This window comes from Macrobrachium nipponense, chromosome 31, assembly GCF_015104395.2.
Source record: "Macrobrachium nipponense isolate FS-2020 chromosome 31, ASM1510439v2, whole genome shotgun sequence".
Classification (NCBI taxonomy): Eukaryota; Metazoa; Arthropoda; class Malacostraca; order Decapoda; family Palaemonidae; genus Macrobrachium; species Macrobrachium nipponense.
In genome coordinates this window covers 57472581-57488606 of record NC_061093.1, presented here as the reverse complement: position 1 = coordinate 57488606, position 16026 = coordinate 57472581, and the positions used below count along the sequence as shown (strand labels likewise).

The following is a 16026-nucleotide window of genomic DNA, read 5'->3' as shown; positions in this document are numbered from 1 at the left end:
ATTTTTCTCTCGTTCTACATGCAAAAAATTGCACGTTTAAGCCAAGCGGTTATATATATATATTATATATATTATATATATATATATATATATATCTATATATATATAATTCTAAATATATATATATTAATTATATATATATAATATTATATATATATAAATATATTATTACTTTTTTATATATATATATATAATTAGCCAATTTTTATTACATTAGTCTAAAAATATATTCTTAGAATTGATTTTGAATGTCATATATAGATTCAAAGTATATTGTAAGGTTCCTTTTATGCTTTATGAATAAACTTTGACTTAAAATTGCCAAATTTCTTATTATTTTCACGAGTTTATGTGCAGTTCCGCCCATTAAACCTCTAAATTTTCTTTTATATCAAAATACCAGTTGCAAAAGCACCGGCTCGTAAGTCCTACTATTTATTTCATTCTGTCCTTTGGGACTAGAACATTTGCCAAATAAAAGTTGTTCCAATAATATTTTTGGCCAAGTTAATATCACCATTGCTCTTGTGATGAGGTTTAGCTATGCAACTTTATGCAATGATTAGTCATTCCAATCTGTTGTGAATAAGTTATTCACAACTAAAAAAGTCATGTGCTATGTAGGTCTAAAGGTACTGTTGATTTGAATCGTCCATATTAGATAGTATCTCTCTCTCTCTCTCTCTCTCTCTCTCTCTCTTGACCTTTTCCCAGTTATCTAGGGATTGTGCATATTACTTGATTACAAAGGCCCGTCCACACCATAAAAATTTGGTTCCCAAACAATGCTTCCGTGTGTGGTGGTCGAGGGAGTGGTGTGTGTGTGTGTGTGTGTGGGAGAGATTGGTGTACTGGCGAACATCAGAAGTTGGAGGGAAGATGCAACGCATTACTACCTTATCATAACAAATTCTCCTGGTATTTTAATGATTTTTCAAAATTTTATTCATTTTCCCCCTCTAATGGTTGATCTCTTCTGTCTTGAATTTCAAGTCAGTGGCCCCTTTGGTGGGCTTGTTCCTTATGAGTAGGGTTCGTTTGAATAATGATGAAAATAATATGTTAATTCTGAATAGCGAATTTCTAAGGTGTCCCCTTTGGAATGTGGGCTTGTAAGGGGGAAGGGAATGGGGAGAAAGCATGGCTGGTACCTCCTGAGTTAGGATATGACTATGATGGCCTTGGTATGAGCCCATGCCAATAGGCACTCATTAGAAAATACCTTACCACTAACTGGCATCGCATATATTCCTCGAAGCAATACCGGTTTTATCCTTAAAGCTTTCCTACTGTGAGTTGCCACGTTCTTGACACCAGGATGTTTATATACTTAGAAAATGTTTACTGACCATAGGTGGTTGATTATTAATTGTGTCGTTATTAAATACACACCCAGGGGAAATAACACCGAGGTATACGTTGCATTATATCATTGCGGGAACTTACGGGTATGTTGCATCATCTTGTTAAGCCTAGGTTAAAAAGAAAAAAAAGAGAGAGATATTCAGCGATCAATGAGCAATCATCAAAATGCAAGGTCAGAAGGTTAAGGTTTTCCCACGACTTGACTGCAAGAAAAATCAACTGTTTCCAACTCCGTAGGAAAGGGTAATGCCGTCAGTGCACCTCATGCGTCCACTGTAGGCATTGCTTAAGGTTCTTTGCAGTGTCACTTCGGTCCCTAGCTGCAACCCCTTTAGTTTCTTTTACTGTACCTCCGTTCATGTTCTATTTCTTCCATCTTACTTTCCACCCTCTCTAAATACTTGATTCATAATACAACTGCTTTGAGGTTTTCCTCCTGTTACACCTTTCAAACTTTTTACTGCCAGTTTCCGTTTCAGCGCCGAATAACCTCATAGGTCCCAGTGCTTGGCCTTTAGCCTAAATTCTATATTCATTTACATTCGGTTCAATTCAATCCAACTATTTTCAAAAGTCTTTTCCTCTGAGATTTAAATGTGAAGTTCTACGAAACTAGTAGGTGAGCATGAGTCTATTATAGGCCTACCATGGTGAATTTGACGCACAGTTATGACTGCGTTCATACAGCAGCCTACATATAAATCTGTTCTCCTTTATTGATAATTACTGCTTTCATGCATCCAGTTCTTTGAAACATTCAACTCTAGAAACTTTACAACAATTGGCGGTTATTGATTGCATACCCTAGACCGCACTTGCATTTTCAAAATATTCCCATGATTCAACATTGCCAACCTCATCGTCAGATATCAATTGTATGAGAGCAGTTTGCACGTTTCCCATTTTGGAGTGAAGATGAACATACTTCAGAGACAATTATTATTATTATATTATTATTATTATTATTATTTTATTTTTTTTTTTTTTTTTTTTTTTTTTTTTTTTTTTTTTTTATTTTTTTTTTTTTTTTTTTTTTTTTTTTTTTTTTTTCTCTATCACAGTCCTCCAATTCGACTGGGTGGTATTTATAGTGTGGGGTTACCGGGTTGCATCCTGCCTGCCTTCCTTAGGGAGGTCATCACTTTTGCGTTACTATGTGGTGCCCGTTTCTAGGATCAACACTCTTTGTTCATGAGAACCTGGAGCTACATCCAGCCTCTATGTTTTTCTATATTCCTTTTCAGGGATCCTTTGGGATCGTTGCCTAGTGCTCCTATGATTATGGGTACGATTTCCACTGGCATATCCCATATCCTTCTTGATTTCTATTTTCAGATCTTGATACTTATCCATTTTTTTTTTTTTTTGTTTCCCTCTCTTTCTCTTCAAACTCTGGTGTCCCATGGTATTGCGACATCAATGAGTGATACTTTCTTCTTGACTTTGTCAGTCAAACGTCACGTCTGGTCTGTTTCGCACGTATCACCCTATCCGTTCTGATACCATAGTCCCAGAGGATCTTTGCCTGATCGTTTCTATCACTCCTTCAGGTTGGTGCTCGTACCCACTTATTACTGCAAAGGGTAGCTGATGTTTCTTGCACAGGCTCCAGTGGAGGGCTTTTGCCACTGATCATGCCTCTTTTTGTACTGGTTCTGTGCAAGTGCCGGGCATTCACTTGCTATGTGGTTTATGGTTTCATTTTTCGTATTGCACTTCCTACATATGGGAGAGATGTTATTTCCGTCTATCGTACTTTGAACATATCTGGTTCTTAGGGCCTGATCTTGTGCCGCTGTTATCATTTCCTTCAGTTTCCTTCTTTAGCTCTCCCCTCTGTAGCATTGCCAATTGTCATCGCTGGCTAGTTTCTTTAGTCTGTCTCATGTATTGTCCGTGCATTGGTTTGTTGTGCCAGTCCTGTGTTCTTTCTGTCTTTCTCCTGTCTCTGTATATTTCTGGTCTTCGTCTACTTTTATTAGTCCTTCTTCCATGCACTCTTTAGCCACTCGTCTTCACTGGTTTTCAGAGATTACCCAGTGCTCTGTTTTCAATGTTGACGCAGTCCTCTATACTTAGTAGTCCTCTCCCTTCCTTCCTTTCGTGTTATGTATAGTCTGTCCGTATTTGCTTGGGTGTAGTGCTTTTGTGTATTGTCATTTGTTTCCTGGTTTTCTGATCTATGCTGCGGAGTTCTGCCTTCGTCCATTCCACTATTCCTGCGCGTATCTGATTACTGGCACTGCCCATGGTGTTTATGGCTTTTATCATATTTCCGCCGTTGAGTTTTGACTTGAGTATCGCCTTGAGTCTCTGCATATATTCTTCCTCCTGATCGTGTCCTTCATCTCTTGGTGTTTTATATCTCGCCTCCTTCCATTATTCCCAGGTATTTGTATCCTGTCTCATCTATGTGTTTGATGTTGCTCCCATCTGGTAGCTTTATCCCTTCAGTTCTCGTTACTTTGCCTTGCCTTTTTGTATGTTGACTAAGGCGCATTTTTCTATTCCAAACTCCATTCTGATGTCCCCAGATACAATCCTTACAGTCTGGATTAGGGTATCTATTTCCTTGATTGCTCTTACCATACAGCTTGATGTCGTCCATGAACATCAGATGATTGATTTTGTTGCCTTCTTTTCTTGAGTTGGTACCCGGTAATCCATCTTCTGTAGTACTTTTGTCATGGGAAATCATGGCTACTACACGAAGAGTAGTGGGGACAGTGAGTCGCCCTGGAAGATCCCTCTCCTGATATTAACCTCTGCTAGTCTTATTCCAGAGCTTGTAAGTATTGTATTCCAGTTGCGCATTGTATTTTTGAGGAAGCTGATGGTGTTTTCCTCTGCCCCATATATTTTCAGGCATTCTATTAGCCATGTGTGTGGTATCATGTCGAAGGCTTTCTTATAGTCTATCCATGCCATGCTTAGGTTGGTTTTCCTTCTCCTACTGTTCTTCATTACCATTTTGTCTATCAGGAGCTGGTCTTTTGTGCCCCTACACTTCCTTCTGCAGCCTTTCTGTTGGTAGGGGATGGTGTTGTCTCCTCTAGGTAGTTGTATAGCCTTTCACTGATGATACCTGTTAGTAACTTCCACATTATTGGTAGGCAGGTGATAGGCCTGTAGTTACTGGCTATATTTCCCTTACTCTTGTCTTTTTGTACTAAGGATGTTCTTACCTGTGGTCATCCATTTGGGTGCTTGGTGATTTGAGATACAATGCTGGAGTTGTTCTGCTATTCGTGGGTAGGGCCTTGAAGTTTTTGAGCCAGTATCCATGGACTTCATCGGGACCTGGGGTTTTCCAGTTTGGCATTTTCTTTAGTTGGTGTCTGACTGTGTCTGTCGTGATGTCTGTGAATCTTTGTTATTCTCCCTGTTTCTTCTTCCTTGACTTCCTGGAGCCATGTTTGCATGTTTGTTGTGTGATACCGGATTGCTCCATATGTTTTCCCAGAGTCTCTTACTTGGTTCGGCTTCAGGAATTCTGGGTGGTGTCTTCCCCTCTTAGTTGGCTGTATAGTCTTTTCTGGTTGGTCCGAATAGTTTGTTCTGTTGGTATCCCTTATTCCTGTTCATGTACCGTTGGATCTTGTGTGCTTTGGCCTTAAGCCTCTGTTTTTCAATCTTCTATTGTGTTTGTTTAGTCTCCCCTCTCTTGTACTTTGTATTTCTCGTTGAGTTCCTCCTTGTTTTCTTATTATTATTATTGTTATTATTATTATTATTATTATTATTATTATTAGTTATTATATTATTATTATATTATTATATTAAGAACAGAGAGCGTGTGTGAGAGATGAGAGCTAACGTGAGTGATTAGTAGTAAAATCAAGATGTCATTTTGTTGAGTATACTAAGACTAGACAATACCCATCTTGAATTCATTACATTCGTAGGAATGACAAGACTAAAAACTCGGTTGAAATAGATATTATTTAACTAATTACATACTACTTCTCAATATTGAATGGGAAAATATCACAGGAGTTTTTGAATCGTACATTATTCGTCAGAGAATATTACCCTGAATGGCTGTAATTCATCAAAAGATGAATAACAGTATCGTCGTTATTCATGAGGGTATCTTACTTCAATTTGATTGTAGTGATTCTCAGTCAAACCAGGCGTCAGGGAGTCTCAGTATTCATCGAAAGACATTATTATTCTAAAGATGAATAACAGAGTAATTCGATGTTATTCATGAAGATATTCAATTGACATTTCGTTGCAGTGATTCTCCGTCAAAACCAGGCGCCAGAGTCTCAACTTATCCTCGGCAGACGACGTACCATGGTGGGCAATTCGGTGTAGGTCTAGGCCTAGGCCAGGATCCATGGGCTAGGCCTTGGTTTAGGCTTAGGCCTAGCACCGAAAACTATTGGAGGAGGTGGATTGTTGCCGCCGTTACAGGTAATAAGGGCTCCCTGGGAATAAAAGAAAAGCAAAAGATATAGGCCTATTGAAAATGATAAGATTATAATGAATTAAAATGGCATTTAAATTCGCAAAAATGAAGCTTTGACAACAAGGCTCAAACGGTTAGGAGCAAAACTGAAAGAAAATGAGGATTATTATCTCAGAAATGGTCAATAGAGATGGATGATTGGGAAATGTTGGGATAAACGAGTACTGGAAAACTTAGAAAAAAAATGTTGAGTCTTATATGCGCGAGAATTTTATAAGGAAAAGACATTAAAATATAATGGTGATGAGAGATACTACTATATAAGTAGTTTTCATGCTTATTCATCAGTAACTTCACCTTTTTAGGAATATTATTATTATTAATTATTATCATCATTCAGAAGGTGAACCCTATCATAAAACCAGCCCGCCAATGGAATAATGTAACGTAAACATCTATGGAGAGATGTGGGGTGAAGAATGGCAGTTTTAACACCACCAGAATCGATGAAATATTTTTAAAATGTAAAAAAAAATTGCAGATAATGAATTCAAAGATACTCGTCTGTGGGATTGTTTCGTATGTATAGTGTTCTTCTTCTTGAATAATAATAATAATAATAATAATAATAATAATAATAATAATAATAATAATAATAATAATAAGAATAATAATAATAATAATAATAAATAATAATAATAATAATAATAATAATAATAAATGAGTACCTATCCCTGATGGGGTAGGGTCCAGCTATGGGTTAAATAGCAAAACTCAGCAATGATGGAAAGAAATGAAGGAATAAACGACAACGACGTAAATGGAACCTCTGGCAACGAGGAGCTTCGTCCGGCAACCAGGTATTCAAACCAATTGAAGGGGAAGACGGTCAGTACTTGAGGAGGTCGTCATCCAGCAACTGATCACCACGACAGTAATCAACAGCCTGAGATTGGAGCTACAGAAGAAAAAAGGAAATGATGGAAGAGAAGAGGAAAATAAGGAAATGGATGATGCTACATCAGAAGCAACCGACGGAGAGAGGATATAGAAGAAGATTGGTCAACATCTGGAATGAGAGGAATAACATCCCCCAAACAGAGCAGAGGCTGGCAGACCAAGTAAGGCATAAAGAAAAAGAACTGGCTCTCCCCAACGAGAAGAGAACTGGAAAGGGGGAAATTGTCTGGAAGGGAAAGTCACACGACAACGAATTACACGAAAGACGAACTGAGAGACGATGCCACAGAAGACGACAGGGAGGATGAAGTATCAAACAACGACACACGAAGAAACACCGACGAAGTAACAGAGAGGACGGAATGGGTAGAAAAGATTAGACAATGGATGGAGCCAGATACAGAGAGAACAAAGATCCCCACCATGAAAGCCTACAACACAAGAAATTAAGGGAGAAAACAAGTGAGGTCAAGAAATAATGGGCCTAATACACACCACCAGTATCACAGAAACAAATAACTTGACATATGCAGGAGCAAGATTAGTAGCAGAAACTGATGGGGATTCGAACACTAACACCACCAGCACAACAACCCAACAGAAACCAAAACAAAACAGCAACCTCCTTGGAAAAGGCGCCCTGGAAAAGCAAATCATGGTGATGAGATCTGACTTGAGTAAACTGAAAGAGATGGCAGAAAAAAGGCTAAGAAGCAAGAAAACAAAGGAGGAACTCAACGAGAAAGTACAAAGTACAAGAGAGGGGACTAAACAACACATAGAAGATGTAAAACAGAGCTTAAGGCCAAAGCACACAAGATCCAACGGTACATGAACAGGAATAAGGGATACCAACAGAACAAACTATTCGGAACCAACCAGAAAAGACTATACAGCCAACTAAGAGGGGAGACAACCACCCAGAAATTCCTGAAGCCGACCAAGTAAGAGACTCTGGGAAACATATGGAGCAATCCGGTATCACACAACAAACATGCAACATGGCTCCAGAAAGTCAAGGAAGAAGAAACAGGAGATAATAAAACAAAAGATTCACAGAGATCACGACAGACACAGTCAGACACCAACTAAAGAAAATGCCAAACTGGAAAGCCCCAGGTCCGATGAAGTCCATGGATACTGGCTCAAAAACTTCAAGGCCCCTACACCCACGAATAGCAGAACAACTCCAGCATTGTATCTCAAATCACCATGCACCAAAATGGATGACCACAGGAAGAACATCCTTAGTACAAAAAGACAAGAGTAAGGGAAATATAGCCAGTAACTACAGGCCTATCACCTGCCTACCAATAATGTGGAAGTTACTAACAGGTATCATCAGTGAAAGCTATACAACTACCTAGAGGATACAAACACCTCCCCCACCAACAGAAAGGCTGCAGAAAGAAGTGAGGGGCACAAAAGACCAGCTCCTCATAGACAAAATGGTAATGAAGAACAGTCGGAGAAGGAAAACCAACCTAAGCATGGCATGGATAGACTATAAGAAAGCCTTCGATATGATCCACACACCATGGCTAATAGAATGCCTGAAAATATATGGGGCAGAGGAAAAACACCATCAGCTTCCTCAAAAATACAATGTGCAACTGGAATACAATACTCACAAGCTCTGGAATAAGACTAGCAGAGGTTAATATCAGGAGAGGGATCTTCCAAGGCGACTCACTGTCCCCGACTACTCTTCGTAGTAGCCATGATTCCCATGACAAAAGTACTAACAGAAGATGGTGATGCGTGGGTACCAACTCAAGAAAAGAGGCAACAGAATCAACCATCTGATGTTCATGGACGACATTCAAGCTGTATGGTAAGAGCATCAAGGAAATAGATACCCTAATCCAGACTGTAAGGATAGTATCTGGGGACATCAGGATGGAGTTTGGAATAGAAAAATGCGCCTTAGTCAACATACAAAAGGGCAAAGTAACGAGAACTGAAGGGATAAAGCTACCAGATGGAGCAACATCAAACACATAGATGAGGACAGGATACAAATAACTGTGAATAATGGAAGGAGGGGATATAAAACACCAAGAGATGAGGACACGATCAGGAAAGAATATATGCAGAGACCCAAGGCGATACTCAAGTCAAAACTCAACGCCGGAAATATGATAAAAGCCATAAACACATGGGCAGTGCCAGTAATCAGATACAGCGCAGGAATAGTGGAATGGACGAAGGCAGAACTCCGCAGCATAGATCAGAAAACCAGGAAACATATGACAATACACAAAGCACTACACCCAAGAGCAAATACGGACAGACTATACATAACAAGAAAGAAAGGAGGGAGAGGACTACTAAGTATAGAGGACTGCGTTAACATCGAAAACAGAGCACTGGGGCAATATCTGAAAACCAGTGAAGACGAGTGGCTAAAGAGTGCATGGGAAGAAGGACTAATAAAAGTAGACGAAGACCCAGAAATATACAGAGACAGGAGAATGAAAGACAGAACAGAGGACTGGCACAATAAACCAATGCACGGACAATACATGAGACAGACTAAAGAACTAGCCAGCGATGACACATGGCAATGGCTACAGGGGGGAGAGCTAAAGAAGGAAACTGAAGGAATGATAACAGCGGCACAAGATCAGGCCCTAAGAACCAGATATGTTCAAAGAACGATAGACGGAAATAACATCTCTCCCATATGTAGGAAGTGCAATACGAAAAATGAAACCATAAACCACATAGCAAGCGAATGCCCGGCACTTGCACAGAACCAGTACAAAAAGAGGCATGATTCAGTGGCAAAAGCCCTCCACTGGAGCCTGTGCAAGAAACATCAGCTACCTTGCAGTAATAAGTGGTACGAGCACCAACCTGAGGGAGTGATAGAAAACGATCAGGCAAAGATCCTCTGGTATTATGGTATCAGGACGGGATAGGGTGATACGTGCCAAACAGACCAGACGTGACGTTGATTGACAAGTCAAGAAGAAAGTATCACTCATTGATGTCGCAATACCATGGGACACCGGAGTTGAAGAGAAAGAGAGGGAAAAAAAAAAAATGGTTAAGTATCAAGATCTGAAAATAGAAATACGGAGGATATGGGATATGCCAGTGGAAATCGTACCCATAATCATAGGAGCACTAGGCACGATCCCAAGATCCCTGAAAAGGAATCTAGAAAAACTAGAGGCTGAAGTAGCTCCAGGACTCATGCAGAAGAGTGTGATCCTAGAAACGGCGCACATAGTAAGAAAAGTGATGGACTCCTAAGGAGCCAGGATGCAACCCAGAACCCCACACTATAAATACCACCCAGTCGAATTGGAGGACTGTGATAGAGCAAAAAATAAAAAAATAAATAAAAAAATAATAATAATAATAATAATAATACTGACAGCAACTGAGACCAGAAAATCTACTTACCAGACTGTCTTACGATTATACAATCAGAATGTCTTACAAGTACACGTCTAGACTGTCTTACAAGTGCACAATCAGAATGTCTTACAATTACAAATCTAGACTGTCTTATAAGTGCACAACCAGACTGTCATATAAGTACACAGTCAGACTGTCTTACAAGCACACAACCAGAATGTCTTACAACTGCACGATCACAATGTCGTACAAGTGCACATCCAGACTGTCTTACAAGACACAATCAGAAAACAAGAAAACTTACTGTGGTAGGCCTAGCCGCGTTGCGACCCCCGTAGATTATTAAGTGTCCTTCAAAACTAGCTCCAACAAAACTGGTGCCAGTCAGCGCCCAGCAGAACAGCAGCTTAAAAAGTTTATGGAGAAGCTTCATGGTTCAAGCTGAAATGTAGTAATTTCTTCTCGAGTGACTGACTTTTCACTGGTTGATGAAGATGCTTACTGATGTCGCTAGTCGGCTCTCGGTCGCTTTAATAACAGCACGGCGAACGCCGTGACGTCACAGTATACAGGGATTTTTCCCTTATCTGAGTTTCCGTGTGGTCGATGTTGAAGACATTAAATACCAGAGGGCTGTTGACTTGTCTCACGTGGGGAATACATCGAAGAATTCCTTGTGATTTAAAGGTAGGGTAGAAAAATGGTTCAACTTTAACAATCAAAGCAGGTTCAAGTTAATCACATAATTCAAAGGAAGTGCGGATCAAAAAAAAATAGTAAGAATTTAACATGCAAACATTTTAAAATACCTCATGATTTTAAAGCCCGTAGAGGGGTAGTGCCATCATTGGTTCCTCACGCGGTGCACTGTAGGCATTAACTCAAGGTTCTTTTCGGCGTCCCTTCGGCCCCTAGCTGCAACCCCTTTCATTCTCTTTACTGTACCTCCTTTCATATTCTCTTTCTTCCATCTTACTTTCCACCCTCTCACAACACTTGATTCATAGTGCAAGTGCTTTAAGTTTTCCTCCTGTTACTTTACTTTTCAAACCTTTTAACTGTCAATTTCCGTTTCAGCGCCGATGACTTCATAGGTCCCAGTGCTTAGCCTTTGTTGGCCTAGATTCTATATTCACTGCATCTCAGGACCTTACGTAGTAAGTGCAGTCATTTTTTCATCTGTGAGTTTAAATCGAAAATTGGTGTTATATCAAGTGCTTGTGCATGCAATCAAGCATATTCGTGAACTGTGCAAGGATACACAAGCAAGCATACACAAGAGCTGTGGAAACATACAAGTACCAAGGCAAGCATATACACAAGAGCCGGAGAAGCATGCGAGTACCAAAGCAACCATGCATAAGAGCCACACAAGTATGCAAGTACCTATGCAAGCATACACAAGAGCTGTGGAGACATACAAGTACCAAGGCAAGCATACACAAGAGCTGGACAAGCACGTAAGCACCAATGCAAGCATACACAAAAGGTGAACAAGCACGAAGGCTAACATTCAAAAGAGGTGCACAAGTATACAGGCACCAAAGAAAGCTCACACAAGAGGTGCACAAGCATACAACCACGAAGGCAAGCATTCAAAAGAACTGCACAAGTATACAGGCCACCAAAGAAAGTATGCGCAAGCCACTTGGAGATATAACAAGTTTATGCTTCTGAAACGCACCAAAAGGAAATGCATACCTCGTCATACGACTGCATTCTTTTCTTATTTTTTCTTACTGCAAGAGGTCCCACCTTCACCCCAGTCTTCCCAAGCTCTCCGAAGCTTCATTACTCAGCTTTCCAGCCTCTAGTGGTTCTTAACCTTGGGGCGCCGCCTCCCCCCCCCCCTCCCTCTAGGGGGACGTCAGCAATTTCCGGGTAGGCGGGAGCCCTAGGGAAAAATGAAAAAAAAACTCTAATTACATTCGTTATTCTCTTAACAAGAATGAGGAACTCGCTACTTTCCTTTTTAGAGTCTATCCTCTAGTTAGGCTCGTTGGGCTTATAACATGTTTTGTAATTATTGACCTCTCCCTCCTATCCTCGAAACCCCCTTCTCTTTCTCATATTTTTTTTTTCTTTAAATCTGGGAGGGAACTTAACTCATGGATGCAAGGGGGTAGGAGTGAAAGAGAGGACCAACTCTTAGAAGGGGCGTGGTAATAAAAAGGTCAAGAACCACTGCTCTAGAGAATTGTGATATTTAGATTTTCGTCAATAAAGACATTATATTCTGATGAGAGATTTCTGTAACTGACTTAACTAGATATTTCATGATATCAGGAGCTTGATTTGGGGGAAAACTCGATAGGACAACCTTTTAAAACCTGTTTCCTCATTAAAAATTAGCTTTTTTTCTACGCTAGCTGTAAATTACGAAAATCTGTTGAAGCCTGTTTGACTCAAATTTCAACTATTCTAACCTACTTTCAAATTCTGAGGTATTTTAAAATCTGAATGCTAATTTTAAACCACGAGATATTTAAGGGTTTATCCTTTACGTGATACTGATAAGCAACCCTCTTTTCTTTTTGTAATATCATCACTGTCGACCACACGACAACTCAGATCGGGGGGAAACCCCTGTAATGTGACGTCACGGCGTTCACGATACTTTTAAGCGGTAGAGAGTCAAAGGGTGAGCCCAGTAAGCCTCCTCAACCAGTGAAGAAATTACGTTTCCCCCCAAAAAGGTTACTTTAACCATGAAGTTCCATCATCAACTTCTGAAGTTGTGGTTCTGCTTGACGCTGATGGCCACCAGTTTTCTTAGAGTTGGCTGTAATCAACTCCACTTCGCAGGAGGACACAACGCTGGTAGACCCAGTACAGTAAGTAATTTTGTGTTTTTGTATTGATTGTGTAATTGTAAGACAATCTGTAAGTGCATTTGTAAGACAGTCTGGAAGTGTCCTTCTAAGATACTGTGATTGTATACTAGTAAGACAATCTGATTGTACACTTGTAAGACAACCTGGGTGTACATTTGTAAGACAGTCTGGATGTGTCCTTCTAAGATACTGTGATTGTATACTAGTAAGACAATCTGATTGTACACTTGTAAAACAACCTGGATGTGCATTTGTAAAACAGTCTGGATGTTACTTCTAAGATAATCTGACTGTATACTTGTAAGACAGTCTGATTGTACACTTGTAAGACAGTATAAATGTTTACTTGTAGGTCAATCTGGATGTGTACTTGCAAGATAATATGATTGTATACTAGTAAGACAGTATGAATGTGTATTTGTAAGACAGCCTAAATGCATACTTGTAAGACAGTCTGGTATGTGGGCTTTCTGCTCTTAGTTATGATTAGTAATATCATTATTATTATTCTAAAAAAAGTGAAGCTTACTGATAAACAAGCATGAAAAGCTACCTTCTATATCCTCTTCTCTCATCATCATATTTCAATGTATTTTCCCTATAAAATTCTCGCGCATTTTGGACACCCTTTTTTTTTTTCTTTTTTTAAGTTCTCCAGTACTCGTTCATCTCAGCATTTCCCAATCATTCATCGTTTGTTTCGCGATGTACAATCTCCCATTCCCTCTTGACCATTTCTGAGATACTAATCCCCCTTTTCCTTCTCTTTTGCTTCCTTTTCTTTTGCTCGTAACCATTTTAGCCTTGTTGTCAAAGCTTCGTATTTGCGAATTTAAATAAATGCCCTTTAACCCGAGAAATGCGTCAATATCATTTTACAACAGTCCGGTGTTGCGGCTATCTTAACAAAAATGCTACTCTTCAGAATCTAATACATAATTCTACCAACGGTTTTGTAATTATTTCGTTGCATGTGTTTTAACGAAATATTTGTTTCCCTCTTTTCTTTTTGTTATTTTCTCTGACCATTTCTGAGATACTAATCCCCTTTTCTTTCACTCTTGCTCCAAACCGTTTTAGCCTTGTTGTCAAAGCTTCGTTTTTGCGAATTTAAATAAATGCCCTTTAATTCATTGTAATTTTATTATTTTCAATAGGCCTATATCTTCTGTTTTTCTTTTATTCCCAGGGAGCCCTTATTACCGGTAACGGCGGCAACAATCCACCTCCTCCCATAGTTTTCGGTGCTAGGCCTAAACCAAGGCCTAGGCCTAGACCGAATTGCAGACCTTGGCAGTTCCGCTGCCGAGGATAAGTTGAGCCTCGCTGACGCCTGTTTTGACGTAGAATCACCACAACGAACTTTCAGTTGAAAATCTTCATGAATAACATCGAATTACTCTGTTATTCATCTTGTGATGAATTGCAGTCCTTCAGAATAGTGTCTTTCGATGAATACTGAGACTCTCTGACGCCTGGTTTGACTGAGAATCACTACAATTAAATTTAAACGAGATATCTTTGTGTATATTGACGAATGACTGTTATCCACCTTTTATTCCAAATGGTTTCCTGTGATATTTTCCCCCATTTAATTGGGAGCAATGATATGTACTACAGCATGATGTGATGACACTTTTAAATAATATTCATTTCCACCGATATAAGTCTTTTCATTCCTCTCCACTTTAGTCTCTTATTTAAATACGACCACTCGGCAACTCAGATCGCATAAAAAAAAAATCCTGTATTGTGGACGTCACGGGGTTCACGATGCTTATAAGCAGCCAAGAGTGGATGAGCGACCTCAGTAAGCATCAGTAAGCATCTCCGACCAGTGAGGTCATTCAGAAGAAGGCAGGTTTCCCTCCCCCCAACGGTTACTTTCAACGATGAAGCTTCTTCATCAACTTTTCAAGTTGTTGATCTGCTTAAGGCTGATTGGCGGCACCAGTTTCGTGAGAGCTGCCGACCCTACCATCATAGGAGGAAGCAACGCTTTTAGACCGAGTACAGTAAGTAGTTTTTGCGAGTATTTTTTTTTTTCTTCTTCTTCTTCGTTTTGATTGCGTAGTTTTAAGACAGTCTGATGTCCCTACTTGTAACCAGTCTGCTTGTATATACTTGTAAGACAGTCTGGTAAGTAGATTTTCTGCTCTCAGTTATTATTATTATTATTTTTTTTTCTTCTTTTTGTCTATCGCAGTCCTCCAATTTGACTGGGTTGTATTTATGGTGTGAGGTTCCGGGTTGCATCCTGTCTCCTTAGGAGTTTTTCTAGATTCCTTTTCAGGGATGGGATCGTGCCTAGTGTTCCTATGATTATGGGTAAAATTTCCACTGGCATATCCCATATCCTTCTTATTTCTATTTTCAGGTCTTGATACTTATCCATTTTTTTTTCCCTCTCTTTCTCTTCAACTCTGTTGTCCCATGGTATTGCGACATCAATGAGTGATACTTCTTCTTGGTTTTGTCAATCAACGTCACGTCTGGTCTATTTGCACGTATCACCCTATCTGTTCTGATACCATAGTCCCAGAAGATCTTTGCCTGATCGTTTTCTATCACTCTTCAGGCTGGTGCTCGTACCACTTATTACTGCAAGGTAGCTGATGTTTCTTGCACAGCTCCAGTGGATGGCTTTTGCCACTGAATCATGCCTCTTTTTGTACTGGTTCTGTGCAAGTGCCGGACATTCGCTTGCTATGTGGTTTATGGTTTCATTTTTCGTATTGCACTTCCTACATATGGGAGAGATGTTATTCCATCTATCGTTCTTTGAACAAATCTGGTTCTTAGGGCCTGATCTTGGTGCCGATGTTATCATTCCTTCAGTTTCCTTCTTGATCTCTCCCTCTGTAGCCATTGCCATGTGTCATCGCTGGCTAGTTCTTTAGTCTGTCTCATGTATTGTCCTCTGTTCTGTTTGTCATTCTCCTTTCTCTGTATATTTCTGGGTCTTCGTCTACTTTTATCAGTCCTTCTTCCCATGCACTCTTGAGCCACTCGTCTTCACTGGTTTTCAGATATTGCCCCAGTGCTCGATGTTGACGAAGTCCTGTATACTTAGTAGTCCTCTCC

General features: G+C 39.7%; 2 long non-coding RNA genes across 3 annotated transcripts in view; one reads left to right on the top strand and one right to left on the bottom strand.

Moving 5' to 3' along the window:
- Nucleotides 1-16026, top strand: part of LOC135207007 (uncharacterized) — a 32370-nt gene that overhangs the window by 12225 nt on the left and 4119 nt on the right. The window contains exons 1-2 of one of the 2 annotated variants that reach the window (XR_010312863.1): nt 12775-12942; nt 14132-14957. This is a non-coding gene — a long non-coding RNA (uncharacterized LOC135207007). Of the gene's footprint in view, nt 1-12774; nt 12943-14131; nt 14958-16026 lie in introns of those variants that run through there. The other variant, XR_010312862.1, reaches the window with a different exon arrangement.
- LOC135207006 (uncharacterized) lies at nt 5290-10646 on the bottom strand. Its single transcript, XR_010312861.1, has 2 exons — nt 10413-10646; nt 5290-5798 (listed from the first exon to the last, which is right to left on the bottom strand). It is a non-coding gene; the product is annotated as an uncharacterized LOC135207006 (long non-coding RNA).